This window comes from Chenopodium quinoa, unplaced genomic scaffold (assembly GCF_001683475.1).
Source record: "Chenopodium quinoa cultivar QQ74 unplaced genomic scaffold, ASM168347v1, whole genome shotgun sequence".
Classification (NCBI taxonomy): Eukaryota; Viridiplantae; Streptophyta; class Magnoliopsida; order Caryophyllales; family Amaranthaceae; genus Chenopodium; species Chenopodium quinoa.
This window is the reverse complement of record NW_018744704.1, coordinates 4826654-4848099: the sequence shown is the minus strand read 5'-3', so window position 1 is coordinate 4848099 and position 21446 is coordinate 4826654.

The following is a 21446-nucleotide window of genomic DNA, read 5'->3' as shown; positions in this document are numbered from 1 at the left end:
TCAAGTCCAGTTCTAAACTAGCACTTATGCAAATGATTTATGACCATTACGTCCTTGCAGCATAAGAAACGGTGTTGTAAATCATACTATACACTAATCTCTGGTGGTCATCAATCGTCCATCAATTAGATGACCTTGATTAGGGATAATTTTCGATTTTAAATATTCAATGTTCACTTAACAGGTGTTTCTTTATCCAAGACATGGTCTTGATACCCTGTTTTGAATATTTCCATAAATCGAATGGACTCATTATTAATTCTAAACCACAATTAAATAGCAATGGAGTGAATATAAAATATTAAAATTCATTACTCCATAAATGAATGGTTTCAATACAGTGTCTTACATTAAAACGACCAGTTTAATTAAAACACATGTACAGGGAATTTCAAAGCCAATCTCCAACGTGCTTGATTCCCATTGCCTCAATGTGCTTGTTGTGCTTCACTTGAGGCAGAGGTTTAGTCAAAGGATCGGCCACATTATCATCCGTTCCGATCTTACAAATTCTGATTTCACCCTCGGATTTTCATTCCCTTATCATGTGAAATCGCCTTTGGACTTGTTTGACCTTCTGGTGCTCTCTTGGCTCTCTAGCCTGAGCGATAGCTCCATTGTTGTCACAGTAGAGATCTATCGGACCCTTGATGGAGGGTACAACACCAAGTTCACTGACGAACTTGCGAATCCAAACAGCCTCCTTAGCGGCTTCTGAAGCTACCAAGTATTCGGCTTCAATTGTAGAATCTGCAGTGGTGCTTTGCTTGGCACTCTTCCAGCTAAATGCTCCTCCATTTAGGCAAAATATGTACCCTGAATGTGACTTGAAGTCGTCTTTGTCAGTCTGGAAGCTAGCGTCGGTGTAACCTTCAACAACCAGGTCTTTGTGGCCTCCATACGCCAGGAATTTATCCTTGTTCCTTTTCAGGTACTTCAGGATATTCTTGGCCGCAGTCCAATGCGTCTCTCCTGGATTCGATTGGTATCGGCTCGTAGCGCTTAAAGCATACGATACATCTGACCTGGTACATATCATGGCATACATGAGTGACCCAATTAGCGAAGCATGTGGAATTTGGTCCATTCTCTCTCGCTCAACAGGTGTCTGTGGACAATGTTTCTTGCTGAGATTAACGCCATGGGACATGGGTAGGTGCCTTCTTTTGGCATTCTCCATGTTGAATCGTGTCAGTACTTTATCAATGTAAGTACTCTGGCTCAATCCAATCATCCTCTTAGATCTATCCCTATAGATCTTGATGCCCAATATGTAAGGTGCTTCTCCTAAGTCCTTCATTGAAAAGCACTTTCCCAACCAGCCCTTTACATACTCTAGTAATTTTGTGCTGTTTCCAATGAGCAGTATGCCATCAACATATAGGACTAGGAATGCGATGTCACTCCCACTGACCTTCTTGTAGACACAAGACTCATCTGGATTCTTGATAAAACCAAACTTGCTAATGGCTTCATCAAATTGCAGATTCCAACTTCTGCTTGCCTGCTTCAATCCATAAATGGACTTCTTAAGCTTGCATACCTTTCCATCGTTGCTTGGATCAATAAAACCTTATGGTTGTGTCATATACACAGTTTCTTCCAAAATCCATTCAGGAAGGCGGTTTTGACATCCATCTGCCATATTTCATAATCATAATATGCAATCGTTAGGATAATCCGGACAGACTTTAGCATTACAACTGGTGAAAAATTTTCATCATAGTTAATCTCGTGGATTTGTCTATGACCTTTTGCCACCAGTCTAGCTTTGTATATTGATACATTTCCATCTTTGTCTGTCTTCAGTTTGAAGATCCATTTGCAACCGATGGGTGTGTAACCCTCGGGCAAATTCACCAAGTCCCAGACTTGATTTACAGACATGGAGTCCATCTCGGATTTCATGGCCTCTTGCCATTTAGCAGAGTCGGGGCTCGTCATAGCTTCTTTGTATGTCGCTGGCTCATTATCATCCATAACTAGGATGTGCTGATCATCGGTTAAGACAATACTAAGGTATCAGTCTGGTTGAGATCTTAGCCGTTGCGACCTACGAAGGGTAATGGGTTGAGCATTTACATTGTCTGTTTGATTCTGACCAATCTTCTCAGTTGCTTCCAAAGCACTTAGATTGTTAGTTTTATCACGTTGACATTGTTGCTCGTCCTCTCAAACTTCATCGAGTTTGATTTTCCTCCCACTTGTCATTTTGGAAAGGTGTTCCTTCTCCAAAAAGACACCATCACGAGCAATAAACAATTTGTTCTCCGATTTATTGTAGAAGTAATACCCTTTGGTTTCTTTTGGGTATCCCACAAAGAAACACTTGTCTGATTTGGGGTGAAGTTTGTCCGAAATTAATCGTTTAACATATGCTTCGCATCCCCAAATCTTAAGAAAAGACAACCTAGGAGGTTTTTTAGTCCATAATTCATATCGAGTCTTTTCTACAGCTTTTGACGGAGCTCGGTTCAGTGTTAGTGTCGCGGTTTTTAGCGCATGTCCCAAGAAAGAGATAGGAAGTTCACTAAGACCCATCATTGATTGAACCATGTTTAACAAGGTTCGATTCCTCCATACGGATACTCCGTTCCATTGAGGAGTTCCGGGAGGTGTTAGCTCTGAAAGAATACCATTTTCTTTCAAGTGATCGTCGAATTCATGGCTCAAATTTTTGCCACCTCAATCCGAGCAAAGTGCTTTAATTTTCTTGCCAAGTTGATTTTCAACTTCTTTATGAAATTCTTTGAATTTCTCAAAAGATTCAGATTTGTTCGACATTAGGTAGACATAGCCATATCTACTAAAATCGTCGGTGAAAGTGATGAAATATTGGTAACCTTGTCTTGCGGGTGTACTCATTGGTCCACATACATCCGTGTGTATTAGACCTAATAAGTCACTAGCCCTTTCTCCCAACTTGGAGAACGGCTGTTTTATCATCTTGCCTAATAGACATCCTTCGCAATTTTCAAACGACTCCAAGTCGAATGAGTCAAGAACACCTTCTTGTAGAAGTTTCTTGATGCGTTTGACGTTAATATGGCCAAGACGACAATGCCACAAGTAGGTTTGATTCGACTCAATGGTCTTAGCCCTTTTGGCGGTATCATCAATGTTATAAACTTGTTTGTCAAGAGAAAGCACATAAAGACCATTTTCTGAATATGCCTTACCATATAAAACATTATCGAAATAAAATGAACAACTATTGTTCTTAATTCGAAATTCAAAACCTTTGGCGTCCAACGCCGAAATTGAAATAATGTTTTTGGTAACTCCAGGAACCTGATAACAATTGTCAAGTTCTAAAATAAGCCCAGAGGGCAGTCCCGTTTCCAATGTCCCTTCTTCTTGCAGTAGAAACATTCGGAATCGGATTTAGAAGAGGCTCCCTTTTTGTCCTTGCTGCCCTTGGCAGTGTTTGACTTAGGCGGAAAATTTTTCTTTTTCCCTTTAAAGCTTTTCTTCTTGCCCGAGCGCTTAAATGGCTTGCCCTTTCTCACCATGAGCATATCAAATGGCTTGCCCTTTCTCACTATGAGCATATCATGCTTTCCCTCATCCTTGAGGGTTTGCTCGGCATGCTTCAACATACCATGAAGCTCGGTGAGAGTTTTCTCCATGCTGTGCATATTATAGTTCATCTTGAACTGATCAAAGCCCTTATGCAGCGAGTGGAGAATGATGTCAATTGCCATATCGGTTGAATACCCAGCATCTAGCCTTTCCATGTTCTCAAATAATCCAATCATTTTAAGAACATGCGGGCTTACCGGCTCCCCTTTCTTGAGCTTGCTCTCAAGGATTTGCCTGTGGGTTTCGAACCTTTCAGTTTGGGCCTGCTCTTGAAACATATTTTGAAGCTCAGAAATAATCTCAAAAGCCGTCTCCTCTTCAATGAAAGTCTTTTGAAGGTCCGGAGACATAGTGGCCAACATGATGCATTTGACATCCCGATTGGCACTTTGCCATTGGTTAAGGGCAGCCTGAGTGACCTCCTCATTAGGAGCGTCGGGAATTTCCTCATCAAGGACGTATTCCTTTTGCTCTTGCATGAGAACAATACATAAATTTCTTTGCCAATCAAGAAAATTCGGCCCGCTCAACTTCTCCTTGTCGACAATTGAGCGTGAAGAGAATTGGTTGTTGTTTGAGTTACTTACAGACATTCTTCTACAATTGAAAGAATTTGAAATGAAAAACCATTCATACAATAAATAAGTTTGAAATTTAAAAGCGTTCATGCAGATTTTCAATCTTATTGAGCATTTTATTCACGCATTAGTAATTTGTCCCTTTTAGGCGAGAATAATATGATTCTGAAATCCTAAAGATCAAGAAATGGTTACGCATGCTTTGGCTTGTCTTAACATTAAATATCTTAAGGTTTGTCTTTAGGGTCACCTTACACTTCAGGATGTAAGACTTCAACACCCCCTTATCAGCCAGACGGTCCAACAGCCACTTGAGACTATAGCAGTCGTTGGTGTCGTGGCCAATATCCTCATGGAAGTGGCAGTACTTGTTTTTGTTCCGATTTTTAGAGGAACCTTTCATAGCAGCGGGCTTCTCTAAGGTCACCCAGTCCTTTATCTCCATGAGGATGGAGTAGCAGTCTTTGTTAAACTCGTACTTTGGGACGTAGGGTTTAAACTCTTTCTTTTTCTTCTGGGACGGCTGATCATGGAGGGTTTCGTAGAGACCCACTCTATGCGGAAGGAAACCCACCAAGACCCGCCCCGATAACTAAAGCAATTAAAGAATGCAAAACATAATTAATACATAATTAAGAGAAAGAGGGATAAAGAATTTTACCCTAGACGCGTGCTTCGCTCGCTAAAAGAGCTCTTACTTGAACCTCGCAAATGCAAGGTCTCCGACGGTTCATACCCTCGAACCCGACCCGATCGTCCTAAGTCCCGAAGGTTAGTCAGGACCCGAACAAAATATAAACTTTGGAGTTTTACGAACTTAAGGTATTCTCAACAATGGAGATGTCTATATAGTTCCACTCAAGTGTGTGTTTTCCCGAAATCCCACTCAAGGGGTATTTACAGGGAATGGGGACTTGAACCCCTTGTACATGATTAATGTGGGATCATGTGCAATTGTGATAATTTATTTAATTCTAAATTAAATAATTAATCAAAAGCAATCACCATGCAACAAGTGGCAAAAGGATAGAGAGAGTTAGGTGAGGACCATGTCCCTTGGGGGGGACCATTGCCTTGCTCCCCAAGGCATGCTCCAAGCAATGCTCCCCACCTCTCACAAACCGGCACCAAGCAAAAGGGAGTGAGCTGGCTGCCAGCCTAGATGGCCAGCATGCACTGCCAGCACGCACAGCTAGCTCGTATCAGCCCCCAGCCAGCACATGCGTGCTGCTAGCGAGCCACACATGCTGCTCTGCTGGGCGAGGCCACTCGCTACTGCTTCTTGCTGCCTGGCGCTACTCCTAGCTTGCTATGCTTGGTGCTGCCATGCGAAGGCACGCACACAAGCACGCAGCTATACAAAGGGCATGCACTCATACGCACACATGCACGGCTAGCATAGCGTGCTGCTGCTACTTGGTGCTGCAATGCGAAGGCACGCACGCAAGCTAGCACGCATGCTTCTGCCATGCGAGGCACGCACACACACGCAAGCACGCATGGTTCTGCGATGGTGCTGCCATGCGAGGCACGCACACACGCAAGCACCTAATGCTAGCGATGGTGCTGCCATGTGCGCCTAGTGCTAGCGACGGTGCGCCTAGCACACATGGTGCGTCTACGCTTGCGCCTAGCCATGCCCAGTGCATGCTAGCTCGAGCTAGCCTAGCGTCCATATGGTCAGGCCATAGTGATGCTGCGGCTATGCTCGTACTTGTTGCTTGTGATTTTGCGACGCTCGGCCTCGACGCCCTAGGCTCGATATCCGACGTCTTTGTTTGTAAAACTCCGACGACTCATTAAATCCTTCGGATTGATTCGTCGTCTCGGATCGGTTGTTCGATTGGGTTCGACCCGAAGGGTTCAGTTAAGATTAAGCTGTAATATTAATTATACCTTAATATTACTGATCGGAAGCGGCCTCCACCTAGGAATTCCGATCACTTGATCTTACTGAAGAATTAGCTCTATAATAATTCTGAACCCTCTATCAGAATAATACACTTGTTGGAAGGACACCATTCCTTTCAGACACTTGGATTGTAGAAGCTCTCTAAGCCTTCCCTCTTTGCGAGGCTTGTTGTAGTAGTTTATTATCTTAGTCCAAGATGCTTCACTAGTTTGATTTGTATCATTTATCTTATCAGGTGCATAATTGAGCCACCCACTTATTAGATGGTTATCTTAGGCTTAATCCCAATATATCCTCCTCCTTTTATTTGAAGGTGTTGGTGTTGGTTCATCATTATCATTATCAATTTCTTCTTCAGCCATGACATTAATGTTAAATTTACTAAGTGAATTCCGAACCCCGAACCTTCACCACCATGATTAGCCATATCCTCGCCTTGAGATTCCTCGATATTTGAAAAATTTTGGACTGTTTAACATATTTGTAAAATAATCTGAAGAATTTTGTATGGAGTATATGGGGAAAAAGATGAAGGTGACATACTATTCTCCATGTTTTGGTGAAGGTTAAAAAAACGGATGTAAATTAGGATTTAGATTTGTATTTACTTGAAAATTTGGGTTTAATGGGTAATTAGGATGGGTGGGAAAATTTTGATTATTGGGATAATTTTGATAGTTGGGGTATTTTTAATTATTAGGGTAATTTTGATTGTCAATTGTATAATTTGGATTTGTAGGGTAATTTGAATTTGTTGAGTAGTTTGGTAATCTGTAATTTGATTATTTTTATCCATGATGAGAAATATGTTTTTGATGGAGTATGATCACAAGGAAAAAAAAACAACAAATTGAGTATGGTGATTTTAGTGAATTTGAATGAAGTTGTCTACTTTTATAAGCAAAAAAATTACATTATATATATTTTTTTTTTTACAATTTAAATTTTGGTAAACAAAAAATAAAAAAAAATTAATGCATACCAATAATAGAGTCGTTGGAACTTGGAAGGATTAGGCATTTGCATGCATGCATGCATAGCATGGCCACGTAGGTGGATATCATCTCCTTTGCATTTTCCCTACAAAACATAACTTTCACTTTTGTAAAACAGTACAAATTCAAGCAAAACGCACAAAATTCAATTGTATACTATGTCGTTTAAAGCCCAGTCAGCAGTAGTTCTTATTTTCGAGAGTCATTGCTTATTTCAAAACTCCTAAACATAATTTCTAAATAAGAAACGCCCATTTTATATTTAAGAATTATCTCTTAATTTATCTCTCCTTATTAAGAACTACCTAAGATACTAGCTACCATTAATGATGCTCTTATTTGTGAGACCATTACTCCCACCCCCTCTCCTCATATCCCTTTTTCTTGAAAATTTACCATTTTCCCCTCCTGTCTTATCTCTTTTCCTTATTTTCTCAAAGAGCCTCTCAGGGACCCTCTTGTTCTTTATGATATTATTAGGATAAAGTCAAATAATACCATATATATTGTTCTAAGATATTAAGGGGTTGTCCCTACTTTTCTTGATTATACTTTTATAACATCACTAACGTACCGAAAACAAATATGTGATTTTGCACTACTTGAATAAGTTTAATAAGAAAGAAGTTAAATAAAGAAAGGGAAATTCTCAATGATAGCCCCAAACAATTGCGACACCAAAATGGTAACCCTCCCGTTTTGTAATTATACAAAATAACCCTAATTAAAAAATTTATCCCAATTATGACATTAATGAGTGATCTTTGGTTAAAAAATTTAACTATGGTTAACTTTTTAGAACCAAATTAAAACAGCAAACTACTAACCACTCCAGCCACCAACACCGACACCAACCAAGCCACCTCCACCCCCCGACCTCCCCTAAGCAACCAGCCTCATACAATACCATAACCGAAACACCACCCCCACCACGATAACCACCTGACCCGAAACAATTTCCCATCAAAGCCTCAACCACCAAACTCGAAACCCCCCCCCCACCATAACCACCAGAACACGAAACCTCATCCCACCATAAACACCAGAATCACATCCTCCTCTCTCCTCACTCGCGCCGCCACCACCTGAACCAAAATCCTAAACCCCAAATCCACCACCCTACCCCCACCCAAAACCGAAACCACCTTTACTCACGTCCAATGAGTCAAAAACGATTTCAGATTTGGGTAGTTTGGGTGGTTTTGGGTTTGGTTTGGGTGGGGTGGTGGTTTCAGGGTTAGGGTTTCGGTTTCCAGTTTGGTTTAGGTGGGATGGTGGTTCGGGTCTAGATGGGTAGGGGCGGTGGTTTCAGGTCTGTCTGGGGTTCCGAGGCCTGGTTTGGGTGGGGTGGAATGGGGATGGTGGTGGCTAAGGTGGTGGTGGTTTTTATTTTATTTTTTTGAATTTGATTTTACTTTTTTTTTAAAATAAAATTTGATTAAAAAATTAACTATAGTTAACCATTAATGAAGAAAAGGACATTTGTGGAAATAAAATTTTAATTAGGGTTAATTTTTAATAAAAGGAAAAAGGGAGGGTTACCGTTTCAGTGTCGCAATTGTTCGGGGCTACCATTGAGAATTTCCCATAAAGAAATTAACAGATAATACAGATTAAATGTGCCAATGTTTTCCTTTAAATAAACGATAAAAATAGGGCTACAACTGTATTACAAGAGGAGAAAGTTACCTCCATGTTCATACAATTGGAAATGATCGAGTATGTTTAGGGTAAAAATACCCTATGCCACGTGGCCCAGTAGCATGATGACACGTGGCAGCCCACCAGAGGCCCAACGGGATCCAATCGGATGCTGACACGTGGCATTGTACCACCAATGAGGGAGCAGATCCTCATTTGCTATAAATAGAGGAAGTTCCTCATTTATCACTCATTCATAAATACATACACAAAATCCGAGCAATATTAATTGCGGAATCTCTCTGAATCAGTGAGAAAAACCCATTTACTTTCCGCCCGTTTACCCATCCGGAATCGTACCAACTTGATCGTCGGAGGCGGAACTCCACCCTACCGGAGTTTCGTGGTTTTGCAGGTACAGACGTCAGGCGCACATACTACGTATTGTAACTCTCCCGAGGGACTCCAAAAACCCCCGAAACATTTGGCGCCGTCTATGGGGAGAGTACTACTGAGATGGCATCCGACACTGTACCGTGTACAGAGGGCAGCTGGCCTACGACTGACCCTGAGGTCCATATGTACCATGACAGTGGTGACGACTATGAAGTCGACACTTACATGGCCCCAGACGGGACATTTCCTTCCAGGCGCACCCGTTCCAAAGAAAAGAAAGAACGAGGCCAAGACAAAGCTGGACAAAGCAACCCAGGCGGCAAGCACCCTGGGCAACCCCAAGCGGCGGAGGGCACAGCACCCGTCACCGGAGACGAACTCATGTATCTCATGACTAGTTTCAAGGGGGAAATTAAAGACATAATCAAGAAGTCAACTGGCTCAAACAAGGGTCAGTCGACAGAGAAGTCTTCTCCCTCCGGGAAGAAGTAGGTTAAAGACCGGGTGCCTACTCCGCACCCCAAACCCAAGGGGACGGATGGGCCCCTGATCGACTCCTCTAAACTTCGTTTCCCTGAATCAGGGCAAAGGAAGGCCATCCAGCAAGTACAGCCGGATGGGTCCAACAAGACTTACTCTGACGCCCGGATCTTCATCCAGGAGAAGAGAAGTCAGCACATGTCTCAGTCTGGCTCAACGTCGACCTACCCAGACAGTTTCCGAAATACTTCAATGAAGCATACGGAAACGCATCAGGAGAGTCAATCACGCAGCATGTCTGCACGAACCGGCCCTCATGTTATCCAGCAGGCTCCGTATGTGCCCCAACAGCCATCAAGCCGTATGGATCTCCATTCATGCAGTTGGCCCCCTTTGGAGGTCAGGCGGCATATCAAGTCCAGCCTATGGACTGGCAGCTCCGGCTGCTAAACCTTGGGGAACAGCCTTCGGCTTTCTCCCGGGAAATAATCGAGGCGGCACAGCCGGCCAAGGTTAAAAATGTGTTGGTCGGTACCTACGATGGTACACCAGCCCGGAAGACCACCTAATGGCGTACACCAACCTCATGTACCTACAAGGGTTGGATGATGTCGCTTGGTGCAGATGCTTCCCGGCTACATTGAAAGGCATAGCCCAACGATGGTTTGGCAACCTGCCAGCCGGGTGCATCAATAACTTCAAGACGTTTGCATACCTGTTCGCGTCCAACTTCTTCATGAACATCCCTGCCAAAAAGACAAGTCTCGACCTAGGGGCTATTCAGCAGGGTGACAAGGAGGGACTACAGTCCTATGTCAGGCGGTTCAATTTGATGAGAATTCAGATTCAACGGCTGTCTGATGAAGTTGCATCAGGGTCTGAAGGACGGGTCAACTTTCAAGTTTGACCTAGTCCGCAAGAGGGTTGCTACCCTCCAAGAGGCGTTGATGGAGGCCGAAGCCTATATACAGGCAACGGAACTCTATGCCGTCAAGCACTCGTCGAAACCCAAGAGGTCCGACAAGAGATACAGCCGGTCAACCCAGTCGGCCAAAAAGGAAGAAAAGAAAAGAAGTCTGGGCAGTAGACCGCACTGGTCAGCCGTCCCAGAAGAAACAGAGAAAGTTGGAACCGTACGTCCCCAAGTACGAGTTCAACAAGGACTGCTCCTCCATCCTCATGGAGATAAAAGACCGGTTGACCCTTGAAAAACCGGCTGCAATGAAAAGCGCTGTCAAGAACAGAGACAAGAGCAAGTACTGTCAGTTCCATGAGGATGTCGGCCACGACACTAATGGTTGCTATAGCCTCAGGCGGCTATAGGACCTTCTCGCTGACAAGGGGGCATTGAAATCCTACTTGGTGAAGTCCAAGGGCAACTCCAAATCAAATAGCGGACAGCCATCCAAGAAGCCGGTTGTGAGCTCTGAAACTGATGAAGAGCACATCTTCACCATAGCAGGCGGGGGTCTTACCATCCGGGGTACCAAGGATGACATCCGGAAGCTGTCCAACCCAGAGGATGAGGGTCAGGCGTTGAAAGACACCTTCCCTGAGGTCTTCATCTCTAAGAAGAATCGAGGTATGGTCAGGTGGCCCCACGATGACCCTATTGTCATCGAATGCAAGGTTGCCAACCAACAAGTTGGCCGGATCTTAATTGATACCGGGAGCTCGTCTGACCTGATCAGCTACCAGTGCTTGACAAAGCTCAAGTACAAGCCTAGCAGTATGCACAAGGCTCCCCACCCCTTAGTCGGCTTTGGGGGAGGTGTAGTAGGAGCAAAGGGGGAAGGGCGGCACATGGTCGTCAAATTTTTGGTGGTCGAGGAATTGACCGCCTACAATCTCATATTGGGTCGTCCTATCCTCAACGAGTCCAAGTCAGTCATCATCCCATCCCTCATGATGATTAAGTTTGAGAGGGATGACGGGTCAGTCAGTGCCTTGCGCGGGGACCAGAAGACGGCTAGGGAGTGCTACCTCTCAGACGTCGGGCCAACTGTAATAGCAGCCGACCATACTAAGGAGCCCGTCGGCCATGAAGACGAGGAAGTCGCGCCTGCTCCCAAAAATAGCAATCACTGACCGGGGAAAGGCAGGATGACTCCCGACCCCAGCCGGCTGGTGAGAGCATTGATGTCGTCCTAGATGACAGCCGCCCTAACAGAACCGTCAAAGTTGGGACGGTTGCTTTTGAAAAGTTGGGAGCAGACTTGCTCCAACTTCTGAGAGAGTTCAAAGGTATATTCGCCTTTAAAGTGGAGGAGATGCCATGCATCAGCCCGGATCTAGCCGTCCACAAGCTAGCCGTTGACCCCAAAAAGAAGCCGGTTAGGCAAAAGAAGAGGGATCATGGCAAGGAGAGGTCTCAAGCGGCAGCTGCCAGGGTCAAAAAGCTCCTGGACGCCAGGTTCATTCGGCAATGTCACTACCCGGATTGGGTAGCAAATGTTGTTCTTGTCAAGAAGCCGAATGGTACCTGGCGGATGTGTGTAGATTACACAAATCTGAACAAGGCGTGTCCGAAGGATAGCTATCCACTTCCAAAGATCGACAACCTAATCGACTCTACAGGTGGTCATGCCTTGATGAGCTTCATGGACGCATACTCATGCTTCCATCAGATCCCCCTATGGAAGAAGGATCAGGAGAAGACGGCATTTGTCACTGATCAGGGGTTGTACTGTTACACGGTGATGCCGTTTGGGTTGAAGAATGCGCCTGCTACCTTCCAACGAATGATTTACACCGTTTTCATCAATCAAATCGGAAGGAACGTAGAGGCGTATATTGATGACATGATAGTCAAATCTAAGCTTTAGGCGGATCACCTAGCCGACCTCCGAGAAACCTTCACCACCCTCAGGTGGCACAAGATCATGCTTAATCCCAAGAAGTGTGTTTTTGGTGTTGAGTCTGGGAAGTTTCTCGGATTTCTGATTGATCAAAGAGGCATAGAGGCCAATCCAGAGAAGGTACAGGCAGTGATTAACATGAAGTCACCCCGCGCTATCAAGGAAGCCCAGAAACTTACCGGTTGCCTGGCGGCATTAGGAAGATTCCTCAGCCGGTCAGGCAACAAGTGCCTTTACTTCTTCCAAGCAATCAGGAAGAGGTCTAGATTTGAATGGAGAGAAGAAGCTGAGACGGCATTTCAGAGGTTAAAGCAACACTTGCACTCTTTGCCAAGGCTAGTGAGTCCCCTGCCTAAAGAGGTTCTCTACATGTACCTAACCGTCTCAAATCACTCCCTTAGTGTTGTTCTCCTTGCTGAGAGAGACGATAAGCAGCTCCCGGTGTATTTCATCAGCCATATACTCAGAAATGCTGAGCTCCGATACCCAATGATCCAAAAATTTAGGCTGGCTCTTTACAAAGCAGTCAAGCGGTTGAAGCCCTACTTCTTGGCTCATCCGGTGATTGTTTATACAGATCAGCCACTCAAGCGTCGAATGACTACTATATCCGGCAGAATGATCAAGTGGGCTGTTGAAATGCAATGTCTCGAGATAACCTTCGAACCTAGGCGGGCAGTGAAAGGTCAGGCGTTTGCCGACTTCATTATTGAAATGACTAGGCCGGCACAGCCGGAGAATACCAATCAGGTTTGGAAGTTATTCGTAGACGGAAGTTCTACCTTGAACGACTGTGGTGCAGGCGTAATTTGCAAGTCTCCGGAAGGAGACACATACGAGTATGCACTACAGTTCAAGTTTCAAGCTTCAAATAATGAAGCTGATTATGAGGCCCTGTTAGCCGGTATACGCATGTGTAAGGCTGCAGGGGCAAGAAAGGTTGACGTATGTTCCAATTCTCAATTGATCGTTAGCCAATTCAATGGTGACTACGAGGCCACCCATCCAGCAATGATCAAATACCTTCAGGCGGTCAAAGATGAGGCAGGGACACTTGACGAATTTCATCTAAGTCAGGTGCCCCGGTCAGAAAACAATCAGGCGGATGCTTTGTCCAAACTGGCCTCATCCGCCACTTGTGATACGCCTAGGTCAGTCTTCTGGGAGGTCATGGAAAAAAGAAGTATTGAGCATGATCCCATTGGAATTCTTGACCGAAGCTCTACCTGGATGGACCCCATCCGGGAATATTTGGTAGACGGCACTTTGTCGGATGCTCCTTCAGAATCAGCAGCACTGAAAAAGCGAGCTCTGAGCTTCGAAATGTACAAGGGGGAACTCTTTAGAAAGGGTTACCTCCAGCCGTGTGTTACCCCGGAAAGGGGAAAAAAGGTGCTAGAGGACCTGCATGCAGGCTTTTGTGCGTCACATATAGGCGGCAGGACTCTAGCAAAGAGGGCCAGGCGGCAAGGCTACTTTTGGCCCACCCTTGAGGCAGACGCCATGCAATTGGTGAAGAAGTGTGAAAAATGCCAAAGGTCCGGCCGGCTCATACACCGTCCGGCAACAGACCTGACGGCTATTTACAGCCCGGTTCCATTTGCAAAATGGGGAATGGACATCTTAGGTTATTGACTACTTCACCAAATGGGTTGAGGCATAGGCAGTCAAAGGCATCAAGACAAAGGATGTCATCTCCTTCATTTGGAGGAACATCATCACCCGGTTTGGGGTTCCTATGTCTATGGTGTTTGACAACGGTCCTCAGTTTGAAACGCCTACCCTCAAGAGTTGGTTGGGAGATCAAGGGATCTCACATTGTTTTGCATCCATTGGCCGGCCCCAAGCAAACGGTCAAGTTGAAGCATTCAACAAACTCATCTCAGACGGCATAAAAAAGAAGATTGAAAGAGCTGGAGGTCTTTGGGCGGATGAGTTACCTCACGTCCTTTGGGCCACCAAAACAACTGAAAGGGGGCAACCGGTGAAACCTCGTTTCTCATGACATACGACACTGAAGCCGTCCTGCCTATTGAACTTTATGAGCCAACACTCCGAGTCATGCTCTATGATGAAGAGGCTAATTGGGAGGCCATGCGTCTTGCATTGGATTCACTCCCGGAGCGCAGGGGCAATGCCGCCTTGCGTGAGTACACAAGCGGCCCCTCAAAGTGGGGGACTTTGTGTTACGAAAAGTGGAAGCAACTGGTAGGGAAAATGAACAAGGAAAGCTAACCCCAAATTAAGAAGGTCCCTACCGGATTTTTGAAGAAGTTAGAGGCGGCACCTACCGCCTGGAAACACCAGACGGAAGGCAGTTAGCTAGAACCTGGAATGTAGATAACTTAAAAAAGTACTACTTCTAAGGAGATTGTAAATATTTTTGTAAATAGAGTATATGAATGAAAAGAATACTTTATTTTAGTTTTATTTTTGTATAAAGTCCCATGTGCAATGCACAACCGGACACCTTCTAAGTCCCATGTGCAATGCACAACCGGGCACCTTCCAAGTCCCATGTGCAATGCATAGTCGGGCACCTTCTAAGTCCCTCGTGCATTGCACAACAGCGCACCTTCTAAGTCCCTTGTGCAATGCACAACCGGGCATTTGTTTGTTCAAAATGAGTAAAGGGCTAAGTACCTAACTTAGCTATTCAAAAGGCCCAAGGGAAACACATTTTTAACCACCTGTTCTAGCCAGGATCAGGCATCTGGCGACGCCCATTCGAGTGAATTCGTCGAAGAGAACATCTCCCTTCCGGGTGGTACATTGTTCTATGCGTCATAAACTCGAACGGCTTTAACCGGCCGTTTGAATGACCTATCGCAATCAAGATACACCCGGTTATTACCCCAAGGCAATACAGACGGTGAATTAAATCTTGTTAAGCAGCCGGCTTTTTCCAAAAAGCACTACAGCCGGCCCTAGCTTCCATACTGAAGTACAACCCTGTTGACTCCAAAATTCACCCGACTATTGCCCCAAGGTAATAAAGCCGGTGAATTATAAACATAGATAACAACCGGCTATTGCCCCAAGGAAATACAGCCGGTGAATTGTCATATATTACACCCCGCTATTGCTCCAATGCAGTGCAGGCGGTAATCTGTATTTTAGCACGTAACCGGCTTTTGCCAAAAAGCATTACAGCCGGCTACGATTTCAATAAACCTTGTCGCAAAGCAAGCAATGGCTTGAAATGCATACGTCCGGCCTAAGGCCGCCTGCATGACACCAACGACAGTCAGGTTCTCAAGCGGTAACCTGCAGCCGGGCAAGCGCGTGACCTGAGTTTGATTCAGCCAGCGCAGCCGGCAGATTCAACTTGGCTCAATCCTGTTGTAAAATGGTCAAAGACCTCCTATTCTTTCATCCGGATTATTATGGACGGTTGCCTTCTTAGAATTGGCAAGCATAAGCAAACAACCTTCCAGGGTCAGGCAAAGCCAATGCATCCGGTATATAGAAAATTTCATTCAAATAATCATTCACAGCAAAATTGCAGAAATTAAAGCAAAAAATGAACAAAGGAAACTGACACAGTCGGCATAAGTATATAAATTAAATTCAAATGTTAACCAGACCCCCGTCCAGGAAAGTGATACAAAAATTCGCGGCTCGCAGGCCAGTAAAAAGAAAGAAAATTTTTGCATTCTATTGTTGTGGCTGCGGCTTCGCCTGCTCGCCCTGACCGGCATTAGGGGCATCCTAGGTTTGCTGGGGTTGGACTTCCTTTGCCTCACCCGGCACCTCTTCCTCTGCCTGCTCATCCCCAATGCCGGCCCACTCCTCGAAGGGCGCCGGCTGCTTTAACCCGAGGACTTGAGCATCAAATACCTCTGTTGCGTATTTATACCTTAAGTCGAAGAAGGCATAGTCGGTGTCCGGGTGGATCATGGACCATGCCATCTTCATGCGTGATTTGCAGTCATGCTCATTCTCGATCACCAGCCGGGTCTGCTCAGCCGACAGCTGGTCTAGAGCTTCCTTCTTGGACTTAACCAGCTCGTTCTTGGTTTTGTCCAGCTCCTCCCTCAGCCGGGTGACCTCATCCTTCAACCTGGCTCTCTCCTTCTTCGCATCCTTCAGAGCCTGGATGTCGGCTTTGAGCTAGTCAATCTGGAGCTGCCGGTCGGCAGCAGTCTGATTAGCGGTATCGGCCGCAGCCGTCAGCTCCCGGATGAGTTCCTCCTATTTCATCTCCCGGGCTTTAGTTTAGATTTCAAGCATTAGGGATTTGTATTAACAGACATCAATTAATTCGGCTGCCTGTTTCTGCGCATCCCTTACCTCCTCTTGCTTCTTCCGCAAGGGGGTTTTCAACCCATCCACCCTTAGCAACTCCTGCAGAGAGAGCCGAAAAAGAAGTTAGTTTCAGTCATAAGTAAACCGGCAACTAGCAATCTTGCACAAAAATACCTCATCCGGTAAATAAGCAACTTGCACAATAATACCCCATCCGGTAACTTACCTCAGCCAGCAGTGAGGTGATCCGTTTCAAGGTTGACCTGGTTGATACCCGGCACAGCCTCCCTCTCGGACCGGGTGAGGGTCCTCAGCATTCTCTTGGCATAGTTCTGCATATCCGGCCAACGAGAAGTAGTATCTGCATCATGAGGTATATTTGTTAGGTGTTGGGCATAAGCGGCTCCTATATTCAACCGGTCGCCGGAAGAATCTCCTAATTGAGAAGCATGAGACTTAACTCGAACTAGCCCAAGCGGCCAGGGGGGGTCAAAAGGGAAGTCCATACCTTGGTTATCAGGCTGAGGGGTGCCACCACCCCCAGCCGCATTTGAGCCGGATGCAATAGCAGACACCCGGCTAGAAGGAGCCTCAGGCTCCCTCGATGATACCCCAACCGGACCTGAGCTTAGGCTTAGGCTCTGCAGACTCTTGCCTGCTGTTGTGAGTCTATCTGGAGCCGGCAATCCACCGGCTGAGGATGGCGCAGAGCCGCCTGAGACCCTTCGCCTCTGAGAAGCAAGCTGAGGGAGTCCCTCTCCCGGTCTTCTCACCATCTGACTCGAGGAGCGAGGAATGTTCTGGCTCCCCGTCTGTAAAAGACAGTAAAACAAGTCAGTATCAAAGTTATTTGAAAGATATACAGACGGCATAAGATCAGCCAGTGCTTACCCCGCTCGTTCGAGCCGCAAGTTGGGCTCGTTTTTGTTCAAGCTGCTCCTTCCTTATCTCGGTAGCTGACTTAGCCGGGGTCTTTTCCGGAGGAGTCATTTCTAGTACTTTCTCTGCAAAATAACAAAAGAGCATTCAAGCATCATACAGGCGGCATAATACGCCGGTTAAAGCAGTAAACCTATGTTTATCCCAGAAAGTGCTGAGACCGCAGGCGGAGAGGAACGCCTCGTCTTTGAACTAGTCTGGATGAGGGACCCAGAATTTGGGGACAATGATTTGTGTCCCATCATCCAGTGGCTGAGTGGTTTTCTTAAATAGTCCTGGCTCCATAATGGCATCCCAAGCCTCAGCCGGCACCCTTTGTAGGGCGCACTTCTTTCCCAGTACAGCCGGGTTCTTATTATATCGGCGCATCCGGTGATTAGCAGCCGTAGATGGGGAAAAGACGAAATAAAACTTTCTCTTCCAGCTCGTCCACTTGGAGGGATTCTCCAAGGTCATCATATATTCCAGATGTGTGGTGAGTGTGTACCACGCATTCAAGCTGCCTGGGGCACGGCTCAGGTAGTGCATGTGCACGAACGCCTCCCAGTTAGGCGTCACGTCCTGCATCTCGCAAGCGGCAATGTATCCAATGATGTTTACCCAAGAGTTGGGTGTGAGTTGCCAGACACCAAGGTCATAACCCCGTAGAATGGCTTTAATTGTTCTATGGAGGGGGAACCGGAGGCCGACTTTGAATGCCGCCTCATAGCAGCCGAAATAATTATCGGCATGCTCCAGGTCGTCTTCCCAGACGACGGTTGCCGTAGCAGGCGGGACGCCAACCTCCCAGCCGGCTCCAACCGGGCGCTTTTCCAAAAATGCCGGGAGTGTTACATTTAGCGTCACAACATCCCGGGCGCTCATGTGTGCCTCCAATGGATTATTTATTGAAGGCCAGTTATATTCCTCCTCATTATCTTGAGGGGCATCCGGTGTCATGGTAGACTTAGTAGATCCGGCTTCCTGATCGGTTTCCTCACCGCTTGAGCTCCCGAATTCTTTAAGAATATCATCACCAGGCGTACTCGGGACGCCCGGTTGGTCAAAAGGAACATCTTCAGCCGGAGTTCCGGCTGAATCTTCTGATTGGTACTCAGGGTCAACAACCGTCTTTCTTGTCCGAGCCATTCTGTCCTACACATGAACAGAGATGGTCGGATTCGTAGAAGAGAAAGGGTGTTCCACACACCCCCAGACGGCATCCCCAGTCCTAGATTCAACCGTATCCGGTGACCGGTTGACAACTGCCCTAGGTCGTTCCGTGTGTGTATTGGGAGAGTCCATTATTCTCTAAAAACCTATACAACCGGTAAACTCAAAAGGTTACAAGGGGGCAAAGGTGATACCTTGAATTTGTGAAGACTTAGGCTGAAATTCCAAAATATGGCTTGAAGAGGCCATAGGCGGAGCAGTCCGTTTGCGTATGAAAACCTGAAGTACAAAGACAAACATTCAGGCATTTTGGAGAAAAATCACCCAAAGATACCCCAAACGGTATCATAAAGATTTTCCCAAAGATACCCCAGGCGGTATCAAGGAAGCTTGCCCAAAGATCCCTTAGACGGCATAAAGGCCGGCTGAGGGCCTAATGAATTGGGTTGCAAAGCATTGTTCAACGATCCCCCAGGCGGTATCGATGAAGATTGCTCAAAAGCCCCCCAAACGGTGATAGGACCGGCTGAGGGTCAAAAGAAAAAAAAAATTAAATTATGAAAATGAAAATTACTCAGAAATGCCCCAGGCGGAACATTTCCGGCTGAGGGTCCATTGAATGGTTTAAAAGAACTCAAAAGATACCTCAAAGACCCCCCATACGGCATAAGCCCGGCTGAGGGTACGATGGATCCAAGTTTTGAAGAGAAATTGCTTGAAGATACCCCAGACGGTCCATAACCGTCTGTGGGTCTGGTTTTGAAGAGCAATTGTCTGAAGATACCTCAGACGGTCCAAAACCGTTTGTGGGTCTAGATTTGGAGATCCTTTGTTTGAGGGTATCCCAGACGGTCCCTAACCGTTTGAGGGTCTATGAAATGCAAGTGGAGCAACTGTCTGAAGATGCCCTAGACGGTATGTAACCGTCTGTGGGTCCATTGAATCCAACCCCTTGAAGACAGTTGTTTAGAGATGCCGCAGGCGGTATCTCACCGTATGTGGGCCTTTGGAATGCATTTTTGGCCCATGGTTTTAAGATACTCCAGACGGTCCAAACCGTCTGTGGGTCTACCAAATGCAAGACATGAAAGAAAGGACTTAAGGTGCCCCAGACGGTGTAAGACCGTCTGAGGTTCTACTCAAATCAAGAGAAAATCAAGAGTCAGACGGTACCTAAATGAGTTGATTGAAGAAACACTCAACTGGTATCCGGATGCGTTTGAAAGAAGAAGCTGGTTGCACAATTAAGCAGCCGGTATCAGAGCTCTCAAGAAAATTTTTACAAAATTTGTAAAGTGAAGAGGAAAGAGGGGGTGTGTCTCTATTTATAGACAAACCCGGAAGGCGAATCGTCACCTTCTGCCTCAAGCATTCGAATTCAAACTTCAAAGAAAAAAGGCTGGAAGCAGACCAACCGTCGCCTCCCCTGTGCTTGACACCTGTCACAGGTGACACGTGGCTACGCCACGTCACACCTGTGAGGGGCAAATGTTTAGGGTAAAAATACCCTATGCCACGTGGCCCACTAGCATGATGACACGTGGCAGCCCACCAATGGGGGAGCAGATCCTCATTTGCTATAAATAGAGGAAGTTCCTCATTTATTACTCATTCATAAATACATACACAAAATCCGAGCAATATTAATTGCGGAACCTCTCTGAATCAGTGAGAAAAACCCATTTACTTTCTGCCCGTTTACCCATCTGGAATCATACTAACTTGATCGTCGGAGGCGGAACTCCACCCAACCGGAGTTTCGTGGTTTTGCAGGTACAGACGTCAGGCGCACATACTCCGTATTGTAACTCTCCCGAGGGACTCCAAAAACCCCCGAAACAGAGTAGATTTAGAGCATTTTAATTATTACAACTACGTATCGCTCAGATACTAAGCCAAAGGAGAAACTAATTTAAAAAGCACTAAAGAAAGTTTAAAGAAAAATGTGTTTGTTGGATGATTTGTTGATGCCCTTTGCCTTGTGGATCCTTGCTATTTATGGACAAATTTCCTTTGATACACTGTCCCACTGATTCAATTAATGCCCCTTAACCATTTAGCAGTTTACTCTTCTTTAGCGACAATTATTTCATTGAACAGATATTACGTACTTTGGCCACATTTATTCTTTAAAAAAGTTTTGGGCCTTAATATTGGGCTATTTCCTTTATTCCTATGGGTAAATTCCTTCATTGCCACTGAGCATATGGGTTTGTATCGCTAAGCGGCATGTTGTTGTTTGTGAGTTTCGAGTACATTAAAGATATCCCTATTAAGTCAAACTTTTAACCAATCTACCTAAAGATGGTCAAAGTTAACGAAATTTTCAATTGGGGTGTAACAAATGCTCCCCCTAATTTGTAGGTAGGTGGCGTGTGACTTCACAAACTATATATTTAGTCTAGTTTATTTTTGTTGTGATCGTATTTAATTTAATTAGTAGTAGAGTTAGATATACCAGAGATAATTCAAATAGCGCTTGAGATTAATATTCCAAAGATAAAATATTGCATATTTACAAGTACGAAAAACACATTAGAAGGCTGCAGTCATAATTACATACAAAATGATTAGGCCTAAGTATATGTACATATATCTATTTTGTGACCTTTCACACGGAGCGCTAAGCTTCATCCTCGCTTGGGAGATTGGAAACAAGATCCCA